Source organism: Mustela erminea, chromosome X (assembly GCF_009829155.1).
Source record: "Mustela erminea isolate mMusErm1 chromosome X, mMusErm1.Pri, whole genome shotgun sequence".
Taxonomy (NCBI): Eukaryota; Metazoa; Chordata; class Mammalia; order Carnivora; family Mustelidae; genus Mustela; species Mustela erminea.
In genome coordinates, this window is record NC_045635.1 from 42663626 (window position 1) to 42678856 (window position 15231).

The window sequence follows — 15231 nt, forward strand, 5'->3', positions numbered from 1 at the left end:
GAGAGAGAGAGAGACAGAGAGAGCACAAGCAGGGAGAGGGGCAGAGGGAGAGAGAGACTTGGACTTTACCGCTGAGCAGAGACTGACACGGGTCTCGATCCGAGAACCTGGAGATCATGACCAGATCGGAAGGCAGGCGTAGGTAGGGCCCTTCTGAGCCACCCAGGTGCCCTTCTTTTAATATTTTTCTGTTTGTTTGTTTATTTATTTATTTATTTATTTATTTATTTATTTTTAAGTAATCTCTGCACCCAACTGAGGCTCAAACTCGCAACTGAGAGATGAAGATTTGTATGCTCTTCCAACTGAAACTCCCAGGCACCCCTTTTTGTTTCTAATTTTTAAATGTTATTCCTTTTCTTTTCTGTCGACTTTCAAAAGTCAAGAAAAGTCTGATACCAGACTTTTCTTGCCAAAAAAAGTCTGATATCATGATTTTATATTATCATTCCTTGGGTACCTCTACAGATATATTTACCATTATCATAATATTCACTGATCCTATTTGCATATCAGGTTTCCATCTGGAATCATTTTTCACGTGCCCAAAGGAGACAATTTAAGATTTTTCCTTTACGGGGAGCCTGGGTCGCTCAGTGGGTTAAGCCTCTGCCTTCGGCTCATGATCTCAGGGTCCTGGGATGGAGCCCGCATCGAGCTCTCTGCTCAGAAGGAAGCTTGCATCCCCCTCTCTCTCTGCCTACTTAAAATCTTTGTCTGTCAAATAAATAAATAAAATCTAAAAAAAAAAAAAAGATTTTCCCTTTATTCCATTAACTCTGGTTTTGTTTTCTGAAACTATTTATTGTTGCTTGTATAGAGGAAACATAGTTTTGGGCTCCTAGGTGGCTCAGTCGGTGAAGCGGCTGCCTTTGACTCAGGTCATAACCCCAGGGTCCTGGGATTGAGTCCCAGATCAGGGTCCTTTCTCAGCAGGGAGCCTGCTTCTTCCTCACCCCCTCCCTCTGCCCCTCCTCCCTGCTCTGGCTCACTCTGTCTCTCTCTCTCAAATAAATAAAACCTTAAAAAAAGAAACATAGTTTTTGCTGTTTATGGAAATCTAGGTTGAAAAGTTTTTTTCCCTCAGCATGACAAGGTTATTATTCCTCTGTATTCTGGCCTCCATTATTGCCATTGAGACATTATCCATGAAGTTGTCATTCTTTTGTAAATAATCTAATAATCTACCTTTTCTTCCTTTTTGTGTGTGTGTTTCTTTTTTTATTTTAAATATTTTAAAATTTAAATTCAATTAATTAACATATAATGTATCATTGATTTCAGAGGTACAGGTCTGTGATTCATCAGTCTTACATAACACCCAGTGCTCATTACATCCCATGCCCTCCTTAATGTCCATCACCCAGTAACCCCCTCCCTAAATGGTATTCTTTTTTAATAGCTTTAGTGAGATGTAATTCACATCCCATACAATTCACTTATTTAAAGCGTATGATTTGGGATGCCTGGGTGGTTCAGTGGTTAAGCGTCTGCCTTTGGCTCAGGTCATGATCCCAGGATCCTGGGATTGAGCCTCATCTGGGGTTGGGGGGGGGGTCCCTGCTCAGCGGGAAGCCTGCTTCCAACTCCAACTCCCTCATGGCTTGTGTTCCCTCTCTCACTATCTCTCTCTGTCATAAATAAATTAAAAAATCTTAAAAAAATAAGTAAAGTGTATGAGTCAATGATTTTTTAGTATATTCACAGAGTTGTGCAATAATCAGCACAATTTTAGAACATTTTCATCATCTCAAAAAAATTCTTTACCCATTATCAGCCATTCCCCATTCCCCTCCAACTCTAGGCAATCACACATCTACCTTCTGTTTCTATAGATTTGCTCTTCTGGATACATCATATAAATAGAATCACACAATATGTGGTCTTTTGTGACTGGCTCCAATCACTAGGCAGAATGTTTCAAGGTTTATCTATGTTGTAGGTATTATCAGTATTTCGTACCTTCTTTTTTTAAAAGATTTTATTTATTTATTTGACGGAGAGAGAGATCACAAGTAGGCAGAGAGGCAGGCAGAGAGAGAGAGGGAAGCAGACTCCCCACTGAGCAGAGAGCCTGATGAGGGCTCGATCCCAGGACCCCAAGATCATGACCTGAGCCAAAGGCAGAGGCTTAAGCTACTGAGCCACCCAGGTGCCCCTACTTTGTACCTTCTTATTGCTGAATAATGTCCATTATATGGGTATACCATAATTTATTGATCCATTCATCAGTTGATGGACATTTGGGTTTTTACTTTTGGCTATTTTTTTTAAAAAGATTTTATTTATTTATTTGTCAGAGAGAGAGAGAGAGAGAGAGAGGATGTGCAAAAGCACAAACAGGGAGAGTGGCCGGGAGAGGGAGAAGCAAACTCCCCGCTGAGCAAGGAGCCCGATATGGGTGGGGCTCGATCCCAGGACCCTGGGATTGTGACCTGATTTCAAGGCAGATGCTCAACAGACTGAGTCACCCAGGCATCCCTTGGCTATTATCAACAATCATTTTTTAAGTCTCTTTTTCCCTTTGTGTATTTCATTTCAGATAATTTCTGTCATTCATGTTCACTAACCTCTTCTTTCAGAATGTCTAATCTGCCATTAATTCCATCTAGTGTACTTTTATATTTTAAGAGTTTATTTATTTATTCATGAGAGACAGAGAGAGAGAGAGAGAGAGAGGCAGACGCAGAGGGAGAAGCAGACTCCCCGTGGAGCAGGGAGGCTGATGTGTGACATGATCCCAGGACCCTGGCATCATGACCTGAGCCAAAGGCAGAGGCTTTAACCCACTGAGCCAACCAGATGCCCCATCTAGTGTACTTTTATTTTTTATTTTTTTAAGATTTTATTTATTTATTTGACAGACAGAGATCACAATTAAGCAGAGAGGCAGGCAGAGAGAGACGGTTGGGGGGGGGGGGAAGCAGGCTCCCTGCTGAGTAGAGAGCCTGATGCTGAGCTCAATCCCAGGACCCTGAGATTATGACCTGAGCTGAAGGCAGAGGCTTAACCCACAGAGCCACCCAGGCACCCCTCTAGTGTACTTTTCTTTTTAAGATTTTATTTATTTATTTGACAGAGAGATCACTAGTAGGCAGAGCAGCAGGCAGAGAGAGAGGGAGGAAGCATGTTCCCCGCTGAGCAGAGAGCCCAATGAGGGGCTCGATCCCAGGACCCTGAGATCATGACCAGAGCCGAAGGCAGAGATTTAACCCACTGGGCCACCCAGGCGCCCCTCTAGTGTACTTTTAAAACCAGATATTGTGGGGCACCTGGGTGGCTCACTCAATTAAGCATCTGCCTTTGGGTGAGGTCACGATCCCAGGGTCCTGGGGTCGAGCCCCACATCAAGCTCCCTGCTCTCAGGGAGCCTGCTTCTTCCTCTCCTCCCTGCTTGCATGCTCACTCTCTCTCAAATAAGTAAATAAAATCTTTAAAAAGTTCTAGAAGTTCAGGGCGCCTGGGTGGCTCAGTGGGTTAAGCCTCTGCCTTCGGCTCGGGTCATGATCTCAGGGTTCAGGGATCGAGTCCCACATCGGGCTCTCTGCTCAGCGGGGAGCCTGCTTCCTCCTCTCTCTCTCTCTGCCTGCCTCTCTGCCTACTTGTGATCTCTGTCTGTCAAATAAATAAAAAAAATTAAAAAAAATGTTCTAGAAGTTCAATTTGGGTCTTTTATATATTTTCCACATTTCTGCTTAACATGTTCCATCTTTCCTCTAACTTCTTGAACATATGCAATACAGTCACAATAACTCTTTTAATGTCCTTGCCTACTAATTCCCTCATCTGTGTCATTTCTGGATCTGTTTCTGTTGAATTTTTTCTTCATTATGGGTTGTATTTTCCTGTTTCTTTGCATACCTAATAATTTTGTATTGAATGCCAGACACTGTGACTCTTACCTTGTTGGGTACTGGCTATTTTTGTATTCCTCTAACCATTCTTGAGTTTTGTTTGGGGATGTGATAAAGTTACTTGGGAACATTTTGTTACTTTCAGGTTACAGCTTTTAAGCTTTGTTAGGTAGGATCACAGCAGTGTTGAGACTTGGGTTAAGTATCCCCACTACTAAGGCAAGACTCTTCTCAGTACTCTACCCAATAACCCATGAATTATGAAGTTTTCCTCTTAGGCTTTTGGGAAAAGGTATTATTTCCTGCTCAGCATGAATTCCAGTTATTGTTCTTTTTAATCTTTTCGTGTATTTTTCCCTGGCCTTCGGTAGTTTCCTCACAAGCCTGTGCTGATTAACACTCAACTGAATACCAGTGGAAATCCCCTGGAGATCTCTGGAATTGCCTCTCTGTGAATCCCTCTGTACTCTGATATCCTGCCCTGCTAACTTTAATTGCCCTGGCTTCCACCAGACTCATACGATTTGTCTCCTCAACACGGGCAGACTTCTAGATATTTTAAAGAAATGTTCTCTTATTAAGTAAACTCTACCCACATTGTGGGGTTCAAACTCACCACCCTGAGATCAAGAGTTGCGTAACTGAACCAGCCAGTGCCCCTAGGCTTACAGGTTTTTCCTGAGTTGGCCCTTTCTCAGGCTGTAAGCTGGGCGATCATAAGGCTCACCTTGTTTGTTCCCTATCTCTCAGGGATCACTTTGCTTCATTGCCTGATGTCCGATATCTTGAGATTTGCTGGGGCATATATTTTGTCTAGATTTTTATTTGTTTCAGGCAGGAAGGTAAATTTGGTCCCCGTTACTGTATCTTGGTTGGAAGTGGAAATCTCCTTATTGTTTTGCTATTCTTATCATTCTATCTACTTCTAAACCAGGAGTATTAACATCTCCAATCACAATTGTAGATTTATGTATTTCTCTCTTTATGTTTGTGTTGTGTCATATATTTTGAAATTCTATTATTAGGTGTCTTACGTACTTATGGTGTTATGTCTTTCTGATGCAGTCACCCTTTTATCATTATGAAAGGTCTCTATCTCTGGTAATACTCACAGTCTTAAAGTGTATTTTGTCTGTTATTAATACAGCCATTCCAGCTTTCTTAAGTTTAATGTTTGTGTAATATATGTTTTTCTATGCATTAAATTTCTTTTTTCTTTTTTTTAAATAAATCATTGGGTTTTTAAAGATTTTATTTATTTGAAAGACAGAGAGACTTGGGGCATCTGGGTGGCTCAGTGGGTTAAAGTCTCTGCCTTCAGCTCAGGTCATGAGCTCAGGGTCCTGGGATCGAGTCCCTCCTCAGACTCTCTGCTCAGCGGGGAGCCTGCTTCCCTCTCTCTCTCTGCCTGCCTCTCTGCCTGCTTGTGATCTCTGTCAAATAAATTAATAAAATCTTAAAAAAAAATAAATCCACGGTGCACCTCGGTGGCTCAGTGGGTTAAGCCTCTGCCTTTGGCTCAGGTCATGGTCTCAGGGTCCTGGGATGGAGGCCCACATTGGGCTCCTTGCTCAGCAGGGAGCTTGCTTCTCCCTCTCCCTCTGTCTGCTTACTTGTAGTCTCTATCTCTCTGTCAAATAAATAAATAAAATCTTTTTTAAAAAATAAATAAATCTAAATAAATGGTGGAGGCACCAGGGTGGGTCAGTTGGTTAGGCATCTGCCTTCAGCTCAGGTCATGATCCTGGGGTCCTGGGATTGAGTCTTGTGATGGGCTCCAGGCTAAGTGGGGCATCTGGTTCTCCCTCTCCCTCTGCCCCTGGCTCTGCTCCTTCTCTCTACCTCTCACTCACTGTCTCTCTCTCAAATAGATAAATAAAATCTTTTAAAAAATGGTGCTGGGAACACTGGACAGCTACATGGAAAAGAATGAAACTGGACCACTTTCTTATATCATACAGAAAAATAAACTCAAAATGGACAGGAGACCTAAACATGAGACCTAAAACCATGAAAATTCTAGAAGAAAACATAAGCAGTGATTTCTCTGACAATAGCCATAGATACATTTTTCTAGGTATGTGTCCTTTGGCAAAGAAAACAAAAGCAAAATTAAACTATTGGGACCATACCAAAATAAAAAGCTTTTGAACAGTGAAGGAAACCATCAACAAAACAAAAAGGCAACCTACTGAATAGGAGAAGATGTCTGCAAATTATATATACAATAAAGGGTTAATATTCAAAATATATAAAGAACTTATACAACTTAAATGCAAAAAACAAATAATCCAATCAAAAACGGGCAGAAGACCTGAACAGACATTTTTCCAAAGAAGATACACAGATGGCCAACAGACACATGAAAAGATGCTCAGCATCATTCATCAACACGGAAATGCAAATCAAAACCACAATGAGATATCACCTCACACCAAGACAGAATGGCTATTATTGAAAAGACAAGAAAGAACAAGTGTTGACAAGAATGTGGAGAAAAAGGAACTCTTGTACACTGTTGGTGGGAATGCAAAGTGGTGCAGCCACTGTGGAAATAGTATGGGAGTTTCTCAAAACGTTAAAAATAGAATTACCATATGATTCAGTAATTCCACTGGGGCGCCTGGGTGTCTCAGTCGGTTAAGTGTCTGCCTTAGGCTCAGGTCATGATCTGCTTTTCTCTCTCCCTCTGTTGCTCCCCCTGCTTGTACTCTCTTTCTCCGTCAGATAAATAAATAAAAATCTTTTTAAAAAATTCCACTACTGTGTATTTACTCAAAGAAAATGAAAACACTAATTCAAAAAGATATATGCACCCATATGCTTATTGTAGCATTACTTACAATAGCCAAGATACGGAAGCAACCCAAGTGTTCACTGATCAATGAATGGTTAAAGAAGTTGTATATGGGGCATCTGGCTGGCTTAGTTGGTGTAGCATATGACTCTTGATCTCAGGGTTGTGAGTTCAAGCCCCACTTTGGGCATAGAGATTACTTAATATTTTTAAAATAAAAATAGAAATTAAAAAAGAAGAGGTGCTATAATTGAATATGGAATATTACTCAGCCGTAAAAAAGAATGAGATCTTGCCATTTGCAACAACATGGTTAGAACCAGAAGGTATAGTGGTAAGTGAAATAAGCCAGTCACAGAAAGACCATTACCGGGGCGCCTGGGTGGCTCAGTGGGTTAAGCCTCTGCCTTCGGCTCAGGTCAAGATCCCAGGGTCCAGGGATCGAGCCCAGCTCTGCTCAGCAGAGAGCCTGCTTCCCCCCTCTCTCTCTGCTTGCCTCTCTGCCTACTTGTGATTTCTGTCTGTCAAATAAATAAATAAAATCTTTAAAAAAGACCATTACCATATGATTTCACTCCTATGTGGAATTTAAGAAACAAAACAAAGAGACAAACAACATGAACAATAACAACCCAAACCCAGATTCTTAAATATAAAGAATAAACTGGTGGTTGCCAGAGCGGAGGTGGGTGGGAGCACGGGTGAAATAGATAAAGGGGATTAAGAGTACAATTATCATCAGGAGTGCTGAATAATGTATAGAATTGCTATATCATTATACTGTACACCTGAAACTAATATGAGATACCTGGGTGGCTCAGTTGGTTAAGCATCTGCCTCTGGCTAAAGTTAGAATCCTAGGGTTCTGGGATCAAGCCCCACATTGGGCTCCCTGCTCAGCAGGGAGCCTGCTTCTCCCTCTGCCTGCTGCTTCCCTTGTGTTATCTCTCTGACAAATAAATAAATAAATAAGATCTTTTTAAAAAATAAAACTAATATAACACTATATGTTAATTATACTTCAACAACAACAACAAATAAAAGACCATTAGATGTATAAAAAAAAATTCTCAACCCATTTCTAAATTTGGATAAGATTGCACTAAGCAGGGGCACCTGAGTGGCTCAGTCAGTTAAGCATCTGCCTTCAGCTCAGGTCAAGATCCCTAGGTAATGGAATTGAACCTCAAGTCAGGCTCCTGCTGAGAGCATGGAGTTTGCTTGTCCCTCTCCCTCTACCCTTCCCTCCGCTCGCGCTCACTCTGTCTCTCAAATAAATAAAATTTTTTTTTAGATTTTATTTATTTATTTGACAGAGAGAGAAAGATCACAAGTAGAGGTAGAGAGGCAAGCGGGGGGCGGGGGGAAGCAGGCTCTCTGCTGAGCAGAGAGCCCGATGTGGGGCTCAATACCTGACCCGAGCTGAAGGCAGAGGTTTTAACCCACTGAGCCACCCAGGCACCCCTCAAATAAATAGAATCTTAAAAAAAATAAAAGATTGCACTAAACAAAATTCGTGAATCAGTTTTAGAAGATCTAAACATAAGGTTGAATTTATATTACAAATTATTGATTTTACATGCTGCTTCAAACTATTTTGGATAAATTTCTGCAGGACTTAGATCAAAATATTAAGAGCTAAGTCAATGGCTGCCTTTTGTAAATCAGATGTATTTGTAGAAAATAACTTACCTCTGGATAGAATCCAAAATCTGAAGCCACTAATTTTTCTTATTACCATTTGAAATGTGAAATTAGAGTATCTATGATTTCATTAATTTCTGTTTGATATGCACTTTCTCCATAATATGTGATATTCTCAGTGATTCATACATTTGCAACTTCTTTTTTTCTTTTTACATTTTCAAATTCTGTACTATCCTTTTTAGTTTATTTTAAAATTTGATAGTTATAGGATACCTGGTTGGCTTGGTTGATGGAATGTATGACTCTGGATCTTGGGGTTATAAGTTTGAGCCCCACATTGGGTATAGAGTTTACTTTCAAAAAATTAAAAGAAATTTGAGAAGTACATTCATATCTTGTGCTCCCATTGTACATTCAGTAAAATTTCTTTCGAAGTCACATTCTCTTATTTGTTCTAAGCAGAAGAATGGGCCATCTACTAAGCATGCAGCTTTTTATATAGTCATTTTTAAAAAGACTTTGTTTATTTATTTGAGTGAGGCAGAGAGGGAGAGCCTGAGCAGAGTGAGGGAGAAGCTGACTCCTTGCTGAGCATGGAGCCCAACATGGGGCTTGATCCCAGACCCTGGAATCATGACCGGAGCCAAAGGCAGATGCTTAATGGACTGAAATACCCAGGCATCAAGTCATGTTTTTTAATTTTGTTTTTTGTTTTTTTTTTATTACAGAACTTTACTAACTTTTCCCACTTGGCTCAAAATATCACTCCACACAGATTAGTCCCATACAAAATTGTAACTGATTTTCACCAAGATGCTTTTGTTTTCAGAATAATATATTTCATCATTTCATAGTATATATCTTAATATATGATAAACGTTTTTTATTTGTGAGCAAAATGCCTTGATTATATTTGATCTTGGTGCCCATTAAATACCTGTACCTGTTTTTGATGTTGTTTTTAGGCCAGACATAAGGATATCCCATCTACTATTTGGATTCACAAATCATTTCACAGTATATACATATAGGACATAATCATGTTGTATACCTTAAACACACACCCAACCATCCAGGCATCTCAATTTTGATTCATTTCTTAACACATTTTTCTCCTGAACATTGTACCACTTGATTTTTTTTTTTTAAAGAGATGAGGTTTTTTTTTTTTAAGATTTTTTAAATTTATCTGACAGAGATCACAAGTAGGCAGAGAGGCAGGCAAAGAGAGAGGGGGAAGCAGGCTCCCTGCTGAGCAGAGAGCCCGATGTGGGGCTTGATCCCAGGACCCTGGGATCATGACCTGAGCTGAAGGCAGAGGCTTTAACCCACTGAGCCACCCAGGCGCCCCTGTACCACTTGATTATTTTAGATGCCATATTTGTCTAGAATATTTTTAGTATAAATTTAAGATATTTTTATTTTTACTAACAATGTTTTGAGTAAATATATGTAATATATGCTTAATATATATTAAGATCCTACAAATTATAATATTTAATAAAACAGGTATGCATAAACACTTATAAATACTTATAAATACATAAACATAAATGCATAAACACATAAATACAACAATCAGCCATTACAAATAGCAGAAAACGATGTACCCTATTTCCAGACAATGCTGGTGAGAAACAAATATTGAAAAATAATTTTGTGGGGTGCCTGGGTGGCTCAGTTGGTTAAGCATCTGCCCTCGGCTCAGGTCATGATCCCAGGGCCCTGGGATAGAGCCATGCGTCAGGCTCCCTGCTCAGTGGAGAGTCTGCTTCTCCCTCTGTCCCTCCCCCGCTCGTGGTCTCTCTCTCAAATAAATAAAATCTTTTTAAAAGAAGAATAATAAATTTTTTATGAAAGAATTTAATAATAGCAAACTTTCACTATTTTAAGTGTATAAATGTTTCCTGGTCAATTATTTTTCCTGGTAAAAAATACTGTTTGTTCAGCAAATGTTTGATATTTGATCAGATTTAATTGGTGAAAAGTCAAATATATCAATAGATCAAATTTGTATTACTTTCCTAAGTGCTCTTAATATTTAAAAAATCACACAAGCATGTGTTTTTAATAAAACAGAACTTTCCCTTTTACCTTGAAATACTGTAGATGGCAGGTATAAACAATGAAAAAAACTTGTCAACTTTCCTCAGGATGAACACTGATCTTCAAAAGAAATTGCAAGCGACAGACTTTTTTTAAATCAAAGTATAGTTAACATACAGTGTTATATTTATTTTGTGTATAACAGTGAATTCAACAAGCCTATACATTATGCAAGGCTCACCATAAGGATAGTTAACCACCTGTCATTATATGTTACTGTAGTATTATTGTTTATATTTCCTATGTTATACTTTTCATCTCTGTGATTTCTTTCTTTTTTTTTTTAAAGATTTTATTTATCTATTTGACAGACAGAGATCACAAGCAGGCAGAGAGGCAGGCAGAGAGAGAGGTGGAAACAGGCTCCCTTCTGAGCAGAGAGCCCAATGCTGGGCTCGATCCCAGGACTCTGAGATCATGACCAGAGCCGAAGGCAGAGGCCCAACCCACTGAGCCACCCAGGCGCCCCTGTGATTTATTTCATAACTAGAAGTTTCTACTTCTTAAGAATCCCCTTCACCAGGGTGCCTGGCTGGCTCAGTGGGTTAAGCCTCTGCCTTTGGCTCAGGTTATGATCTCAGAATCCTGGGATTGAGCCCTGCATTGGACTCATTGCTCAGCAGGAACCTGCTCCCCAGCCTCTCTCTGCCTACTTGTAATCTCTCTCTGTCAAATAAATAAAATCTTTAAACAAAAAAAGAGAAAGAAAAGAATCCCCTTCACCTATTTTGTCCATTCTCCACAACCTGTCCACTCTGGCAACTGCCAGTTTGTGAGATTTTTTCCTTCTATGTCATTAAGCCTGCCCACCTCCCACAGGTTGCATGATTCCTTGGGGTAGTACAAGTTCATGGTGGAATTCTGTTTGATGCCAAGTTTTGATATTGTGTGCACCATGGATTGCTTTGCATTAATTTTCTTTTCAAAATTGCAGTGCAGGGACGCCTGGGTGGCTCAGTCTTTTAAGCGTCTGCCTTCGGCTCAGGTCATGATCCCAGGGTCCTGGGATGGAATCCCACATCAGGCTCTCTACTTGGCAGGGAGCTTGCTTCTCCTTCTGCCTGCTGCTCCCCCTGTTGGTTCTCTCTCTCCCTCTCTAACAAATTAAATGAATAAAATCTTTTTTAAAAAATTGCAGTGCAATGTTAGTTATCCCTATGTTAACTATACTGGAATTTAAAAAAAATGTTATTCATCTTGGTTACTGACATTTTTTAGTAGTTTCTTTTTTTTTTTTTTAAAGTAGGCTCCTTACCCAGCATCGAGCCCCACACAAGGCTTAAACTTATGACCCTGAGATCAAGGCTTGAGCTGAGATTGAGTCAGACACTTAATAGATTGAGCCACCAGGTGCCCCTACTGACTTTTTTGACATCCATTTAAATTTTGCACCCAGATCCAGTTGGGTCTTATTTATCATTTTTCTGGTCTTAAAATCCTTGCCTTTAAAGAGGGTTTCTAGTACACTTACACTTTTTGGAGTTACTGACATGGTCATATTAAGTTCTATTATATTGGTATATGTTTTCTACTTGTTCCTTCTGTGTTTTCATTCTCTGTTCCTCCTTTCCCACCTTCTGTTGAGTTAACCAAATGTATTTTATTTTATTTTTTTTTAAAAAGATTTTATTTATTTATTTGACAGAGAGAGATTACAAGTAGGCAGAGAGGCAGGCAGAGAGAGAGGAGGAAGCAGGCTCCCTGCTGAGCAGAGAGCCCGATGCAGGACTCGATCCCAAGACCCTGAGATCATGACCTGAGCCGAAGGCAGCGGCTTAACCCACTGAGCCACCCAGGCGCACCCAAATTTATTTTAAAATTCAATTGTTATTCTTCTATTGGCTTTTCACCTGTCCCTGTTTTCATTATTTTCTTTAGAGGTAGCCTTGATAATTACAAAGTACATCCTTAACTTATCACAGTGAACTGAAAGTTCATATTGTACCATTTCACATGAGATGCAAAATCCTTGCAATGGTATAGTTTCCCAAATTCTGTCCTTTGTGTCATTGTTATGTATATTACATCTACATACATTGTGAATACCACAATTCTGCTTGAGCGTTTTTTTTTAAGTAATCCAATACCCCTAATGAGAAACAAACACCCCAGAAAGACCATGCCTCAAGAGTAGGCCAGTTCAGCCCTAGCTAGAGTAAGGGTTACTGTAGATCCTCTCTAACATATCCTTAAAACATGTCTTGAGACAATAAAGCTGGGAAATGCCTAACTGGCTCAGTTAGTAGAGCATGAGACATACCTACAGCATTTGTCTACTCAGGCTGTCCAAGACTTCCGTCTCCCTGAACTGTGCGAGTATCCATTTAGTTCACAGAATCCCAGGACTGATCTCTGCTAAGCCTCCCAGTGTTTTGGTTTTTTTTGTTTTACTTTATTTTAAAAGATTTTTTTTTTATTTATTTGACAGAGAGACAGAGAGCACAAGTAGGCAGAGTGGCAGGCAGAGTGAGAAGGAGAAGCAGGTGCTGCATCAAGCAGGGAGCCTGATGCAGGACTTGATCCCAGGAGCCTGGGATGATGACCTGAGCCAAAGGGAGTCGCTTAACCTACTGGGCCACCCAGGCGCCCCATCTCCCAGTGTTTTATTGTGAGCCTGCATAGCCTAGCATTTGGCCAAATACCTACAGCAATGCCTATGGTGATTTCTACAAAGCTTCTTTTTCTCCAGTAGATTGAAATCCCAGCTGCCCTGCAATCTGATCAGTCCCTCCCAGATCAGCTCCATTGCTTTCCTCTGCTTAAGCTCTACTTCCCTACAGGGAGGTCCAGAAAATGACCCAGGTGGAAAGAAGGTACAGTCCAGGCTCACTGCGTGTTTCTCTTCTCTCAGCCATCATGTTCCAACCAGTGGAGCATAGGACAGCAGATAGCCTTGATAAACTTATTCGAAGAATGACGCCAGCTTCTGGGTCTCAGCACCTCGCCTCAAAAAAAAAAAAAAAAAAAAGCCAGAATTGACATATGGAGACAAACATGATTGAGTTTGCTTAAATATACAGCCAATCTTTCTTTGTCTTGTGTGATCTTGACACTTGAAGAATGCGGGTAAAATATTTTGTAGGATGTCCTTGTCCCAATTCATTTTTTTTCTGCTATTTTCTCATCATTACACAGGGGTTGTGGGGTTTTGAGGAAGAATACTATGCACGTGAAATGCTTTCTCATTGTATCACTTCCAGGGATACCTGACAGCAATGTGTCTTAGAACTGGTGATGTTAACTCATCTCTTGGTTAAGGTGGGGTCTGTCAGATTTTTCTACTGCAAAGTTACTGTTTTTCACTTTTTTTACTCTTGTCTTTTGATGCAAGTGACTGAGCCCAGCTTAGATTCAAGAGGAGGAGAATTAAGCTCCAACTCTTTTGGGTGTGTGTGTGGGGGGGGATCAAGTATTTAATAAAAATTAGGGGGACACCTTGATGGCTCAGTCAGTTAAGTGGCTGCCCTCAACTCAGGTCATGATCCCAGGGTCCTGGAATCAAGCCCCATATCAGGCTCCTGGCTTGGTGGGGAGCCTGCTTCTCCCTCTCCCTCTGCCTGCCTGCCTGCCACTACCCCTGCTTGTGCTCACTCACTCATTATCCCTCTCTCTGTCAAATAAATAAATAAAAATATTTTTAAAAAATTTTGGAGTGATACTTTATGGCCTTGCAACTATCCTGTTCACCTTAAAGTTTTGCCCACTAATATTTGTATTTAGTGGATCAGGTCCGCAGCAGTTATTACTGTGGTATTTTAACAGTAATTTTCTATTTCCCTCATTCCTTCTATAATTATTATTATTTGGAATTCTTATGCATGGAGTTGTCCAGTAGCCAGCATTTATTTATTCAATCATATCACTGATTTATATAAGTGTGGCATCACAGATATTTCATTTTGGGGACTATAGACCAATACTATCATTATTTTTTTGTTGCTCAAGCTGGGCCAGCTTTGGCCATTGGGAGCTTTCAGGATGGCTCTTCTATCCTTAAGACATGTTCCTTTTTTTTTCTTTCTGGTACTTCCTTACTCTGTGGGACTATAGGAGGCTCCAGTCCCATCCTGTACTTCCCTACCCTGGCCTTATGACCAGCCATTTCTCCAGGGATCCCTGGTTCCTTTTACTGGATAATGTCATGTAGAAACCAAGATCTGGGTACTAAAGATGCTCATTGTTTTTAGAAGAGCAGCTTCTAGCCCTTCTCTGTGGACAAAGCATGAAACTGTCAGAGGAAACCAAGATGTGGCGGCTAAGTGCAATGCGGTAGGGAGCTGCTAAGATGGTCCCTCAGTGGTCCCGACCTACTGATATTCATGGTCTTTTGTAATCCCCTCCCCTGGAGTAACTTGATTCTAACCAAGAAAATGCCTCGCGCTTGAGGAGGTGTCACTTCCTGTGATTACATTACAAGAGACTGCAACTTCCATTTTGCTAGTCGACTCTCTTGCAGGTTTGACAAAGCAAACCACCATGCGTGAGCGCCTCATGGAAGGAAAGGAACACATGTGAAGGACTGGGAGCTCCCCAGCTGACAGCCAGTGAGGAACGGGGCCCTCAGTTCAGCAGGCTACAGAGCTGAGACCTGCCCAAACTCATGGGAGCTCAGACCAGATCCTTCCTTAGTCCCGCTTTCCAGAGGAGTCCTGAATCCTGCCTAATACCTTCCTTGGTAGTATCCTCGGGAAAGCCACTGGAATAGAAGACCCAGCTAAGCCAGCCTAGATTCGTGACCCACAAAATCTGGGAGAATGTGAACGTGTGTTGTTTTTAGTCACTGAGATTGTGGTAATTTGCTACACAGGAAGAGATAACAGAGTTTCC